The 5,693-nt window shown below is 30.5% G+C and overlaps 1 long non-coding RNA gene across 1 annotated transcript; it reads left to right on the top strand.

Moving 5' to 3' along the window:
• The first annotated feature begins 4,288 nt into the window (after positions 1 to 4,288).
• Positions 4,289 to 4,895, top strand: LOC111986719 (uncharacterized). Its single transcript, XR_002880212.2, has 2 exons — positions 4,289 to 4,596; positions 4,703 to 4,895. It is a non-coding gene; the product is annotated as an uncharacterized LOC111986719 (long non-coding RNA).
• Positions 4,896 to 5,693: the final 798 nt, after the last annotated feature.

Raw genomic sequence — 5,693 nt, 5'->3', positions numbered from 1 at the left:
AACCTTATAGAAAGTACAGAATTTCGTGGGCTTCTCAAAGTTAAAAATTTGGGTTTTTTCATTGGTGGGGACTGGGATATATACTCATCAGTCATCAGTCTCTTCACGCTTCAGTTTCCAGCCAATTAAAACTTGCTCGAATCTACTACAGCTCCATATTCCCATACATCAACTTTTTTGTGGGCCTACAGGCCCAAACATATTTAAATGGTTAATATTTTTTTGGGTAAATTACATATTTGATCCTTACATTTACACCATATTTCAATTTAGTCCCAAACTTTTCAATTATGTCAATTTGATCCCTAATATTTCAATGTCGTGTCAATTTAGTCCCTCATGTTATATTTTAGATGAAAATTGCTGACATGACAAATGGCCAAAATAAAATTTAAGTTTATTGTCTCATCAATGTAAGCTAATTTTTTGTTTCGACCATTAGATACGTCATAAATTTTCATCCAAAAAATAACAGTTGGGACTAAATTGACATGATACTAAAAGATTAGGAACCAAATTGACACAATTAAAAGGTTAGAGATCAAATTGAAATATAGTGTATAAGATAAAGACTAAATATGTAGTTTACCATACTTTTTTTTTTAAGTTTTGAATTTACAATGCCATGTGTACATGGTTAGCTCCAGCTCGACATGGCTGAACGCCTGAAATTGACTCTGACTAGGCTCACATTGCATGCAAATTAATTGAAAGATGAATGGTTGAACATTCTGTAATGAGTAAAGATTTTTAGATATCAAATAGTAAAATATATGTCAAGATAATCTGGTTACAGTAAAGTTAAAAATATAAATTTAAAATCATAGACATGTGTGAAAAATATTCATAAGTGTAAAAATAGTACAGCCAAAGTATCAGATTAGCATAAATTATTAATGTTTAGACATATTTTTCAACAATTTATATTCAAAATAAACAACTATTCAAAATAAATTATAATATGTCCTAAAATATGTATTGCTTAATAATAATATGATATTTATAAAAAAAATCATGTATAAATAATAAAACTTTAATGTATTTCTCCAATTGAAATAAAGTATCAATCACAATTGATAATAGATTATAAAATTACTTTTTAAGATTGTAAATTTCTTATATGTTTTTGTTTTTTTGTCAAATGAGTTATCCAATAAGTTATTTATAATTTTGTTTTATATTTTAGAATATTAATATTGTGTAGAAATAAAACTTGTGCATTTGTTTTACTTATCTTTGTATTATTTAGTTTAGATAATAATGTTAAAATTTGTATAATTTTAAAATTATTATATAAGTATTAATAAATTTAATTGAGTTTATTTTTTATATAAGTTGTGAATTCAAAGTAATACATTTTACATTAAGTAATTTGTTATATAATTTTCTAAATGACAAATACATGTTTTCTTTATGATAAAAAATAAAATTAAAAATTCACGTGAAAAATTCAAATCAACCCAACTCGACTCGCAATCCGATTAACCCGAAACCATTTTTAACTTGCTTAAAATGACCCATTTTTAACCCATAATCCATTTGACCTGCACCCTAATTGACCCAACTTACTCATTTTGCTATGTCTACTAGGCTGTATGCAATTCGATTCGGTCAGTTCTGAAAAGGTTTTTTGTACCACACTTGTAGAGTGCAGTTTCACTCTATGCATGACCGCATCTTACTTTTAGAAGGTAAAAACCAGTCCACACAGGATACAGTTGATTTCCGCAGTTCAGTGCAGTTAGTTCAGTTATTTGGGCTGGGCTTTTAAAAATTATTATTCTAAGCTTTGGGCTTTTAGGCCTCTAAAGAAAAGCATTTAAGCCCATTTTGACTTTTTTTTTTTTGATTTATGTCCCTTCTCCATTCTCTCTCTCTCATTTTAGATAAATTTTCTTGGGAATGATCTTAATCTGTATAGCAGATTGCTTGCAGCCTTGCAATGTTGTTGACTACAAGTATTCTCTACATGGGATGCCAGTGGATTCTGATGAGTACCTTCGCGTATTATATGAGGTTTCTCTTAAACCTTCTCTCTTTTGGTGCCATTGCAATTTTTTTAATAATGATTTCTGTTTGGTTACTAAGAAAGTGTAGCAATGGAATGCGTATAGTTTTAGGTTTTTATTTAGTTTGGTTGGGATTTGGGCATCTTCTTTATATAGCTGTTTGGGCTTCGTTCCCCCCCCCCCCCCCCCAAAAAAAGAATTCTATTTGGTTGCTGAAGGAAATCAAGTTCAAATTAGAATCTCAAATAAATTACATTGTCGGTGAAAGAAAGCAAAAATATTTAAATTTCTACAACATTATTAGATTGCATGCACGGGATCTTTTATGGTCATTCTCTCAAAATTTTAAATTGAACTACTAACATATATGGTGACTCTTGACAACATCATATGCATTGAGAATTGACTTTTTGAAAATATGTAACAACTTTTTGGAGAAAAAACACCATTGTCTAATCCTTCAAGCAAATATAAATTCTAATTTTAAAGTGGTTTACACATTCCAATCATTTTAAAAGGTGTTGACGATTTTGCTTTAAATTATTGGGACTGTTTTTCTAATTGAAGGGGTTGTCAATATTTCCTAGAGGTATGAAATGTTTGATTTAGCATCGACAAAAAGTAGATAACTCAATTCAATTATGATCCTACTTTCATGGAGGAAATGAGGACAAGAAGACAAACATCTCATGAGTTTCACATACATAGTTGCAGAACCAGTTCATAAACCATAAAAATATGGACTATGTAAATGGACAAATGTCTATGTACAATGATAGATTTGCTTATTCAACTTGTGGTGGTGTTCATAAAAGTAACGTTCAACTAGCATTGATAACACCTACTCTTCTATGTTTATGAAATTTTACATGTATTACTTTTGCGATTTTTTGAAATTATGTTGTTTTAGATTTCTACAAGTTTGTGTTTTATTTTATTTTTATGTGAATTTTTATTTTGAATAAATTATTTTTATTTTCATATATTTTCAAGTCAATACTTTGAACAAAATAAATATATTTAATTTCTATTTAACTATTCCGTATATCGCACGGATTAGCAATTAATTTTAAAGAATAGTTATTTCTAAGGAATAATTATTTCTTATAATAAAAACAAACTACTGAATAGCTAAATTATAAAAATATATTTTACATTACAGTATTTATTATAGTCTACCAAATGTATTCTTAAGAACATAAAATAACTAATGAGTTATGATTGTATTTTGGCGAGTTAGAATTAGGCATGGTCAGGGATTTGTTGCCCCCGACAAACCGACCTGACCCGCACCGATTTGCCTGTCTCATGGTTCTGCCAAAGCTTTTCGGTGTAGTGGTCGGCGGGCTTTCACCAATGTCGATGTTGGGCCGGTGTGGCGATCGGCGTCGAGATCTGCTACACTGCGGACCGAACCGAGGTATGTGTATATATATATATATAGAATTTTTTTTCTAAATAACAATAAATATTAAAAATTTTAGTTAGTTGTCACGTTGCAAAAGAATGTTGAAAACTAGCATCTTGAGTATCTAAAACTCGAGTTTTAAGATAAAAATCAAGTTTTTAAGGCTTGATTTGTAAAAAAAATCCAAGTGAAAATTGAGTTTTAAAAACTCGAGTTCCGAAAACGCCGCTATAGGGCTTAAAAACGTCACTATAGGGCTTAAAAATGGAATATAAAAAAATTTAGCAGAAAAATGCCGCTATAGGGCTTTAAAACGTCAGAATAGGGCATAAAAACGCCACTATAGGGCTCCCTGAACCTGGTATCGAACACTTATGAAAAATTTTTGCAGGAAAACGGCGCTATAGGACTTTAAAACGTCATTATATGACTTAAAAACGCCACTATAGCAGTGATAAACTAAAATTTTTTTTGCATGGAACTCGATTTTCTAAAACTCGAGATTTATGTAAATGGATCTCGATTTTCTAAAACTCGAGATGTCTACTTTCCCTTATAGTTTCAAGCGTTCCCTAACTAACTATATACAAATTATTTCCATAGTTATTCTGCACATTCCCCCTATATATATATATATATATGTTTCTAGTTTTTTAAACCTGATCTATACAGTAAACTTTCCCATATGTTTTTCAAATCTGATCTATATATAGTAAACGTTACCTTAAAAAAAAAAAAAAAAAAAAAAAAAAAAAAAAAAAAAAAAAAAAAAATCTATACAGTAAACGAACGGAGCCCCTTTTTTTTTTCTTTTTTTTAGGATAAGTTTTAGACTTATAGTTCAACTAAATGACACTGCTTTTCTTACTTTTACTGTAGAAGATATTTTCTCTTCTCTTGCTCTCAGCCACACACGTTGTAGTCTCTCATCTACAATTTTTTCTACAGCCGGCCCAAGTCCCAATCCCGCCGTAGAAACCCTAAATTTACCCTCTCCCTCACCTAACCTTCCACTGATTAATAAGACTATCTCCTCGGTCTAACTCTCATAGTCTCACTCTCTCACAGTCAGTCAGTCATAGAGAAAAACTTCCTTTTCATAGCTATTGTCTCGCGAAATCAGTCTTTGTCATCTCTATTCTCCACCATCGGCTCTACCATTATATAGCTCTCTCTTTGGTAAACCTAACCCTAATTTATTTTTGGTTTTATTTTGAGTTCATTGATTGTTTCTTGTTGACTCTATTTTTTTTTTTTCTTTTGGGTTATTTTCTTGTAATTTCAGCGGTGTTTTAAGAGATTCAGCCTGGTAAAGGACTAAATCCCAAAGGCTCGAATATTTTTAGAGTAAATATTATTGTTAAATGTTAATGTTACTGCCTAGCTGAAATTATCTTATTATGGTTGAGACTTTATACTTTATAATTGTGTTTGATTAAGAATGTTATGACAGGTTGAGATTTGTTAATGTGTGTTAATGAGTTTAATTTGACGGTTGAGATTTATAGTCTTATTATGGTTGAGGCTTGATACTTTATAATCCTGTATTTGATTTAGAATGTTGCGGCAGGTTGAGTTAACATGTATAATCTTATTGTGGTTGAAACTGGATACTTTAGTGTTGTGTATTTGATTTGAAATGTTGTTACAGGTTGAGAATTATTAATATGTGTCAGCATTAGCGTGTTTAATATGACAGGATGAGATTTATAGGGCAGTTAAAATTTTATTACTGTGTTTAACAGGTTTAGATTTTCAAAATTTATAATTTATATGTTTTATAAATTATATGTTTATAAGGGTTTTATGTTAAGCCGAACGTGTATAAGTAAATTGCCCAAGTATTAGGGGAAAAATATGCCCTTTGTAAAGAAAGGCCCTGTTAAAAAAAAAAATAAAAAAAAAAAATCAAAATGGGCTTAAATGCTTTTCTTTAGAGGCCTAAAAGCCCAAAGCTTAGAATAATAATTTTTAAAAGCCCAGCCCAAATAACTGAACTAACTGCACTGAACTGCGGAAATCAACTGTATCCTGTGTGGACTGGTTTTTACCTTCTAAAAGTAAGATGCGGTCATGCATAGAGTGAAACTGCACTCTACAAGTGTGGTACAAAAAACCTTTTCAGAACTGACCGAATCGAATTGCATACAGCCTAGTAGACATAGCAAAATGAGTAAGTTGGGTCAATTAGGGTGCAGGTCAAATGGATTATGGGTTAAAAATGGGTCATTTTAAGCAAGTTAAAAATGGTTTCGGGTTAATCGGATTGCGAGTCG

Source organism: Quercus suber, unplaced genomic scaffold (assembly GCF_002906115.3).
Source record: "Quercus suber isolate HL8 unplaced genomic scaffold, Cork oak 2.0 scaffold_423, whole genome shotgun sequence".
Lineage (NCBI taxonomy): Eukaryota > Viridiplantae > Streptophyta > Magnoliopsida > Fagales > Fagaceae > Quercus > Quercus suber.
This window is presented reverse-complemented; position numbering and strand designations above follow the sequence as displayed.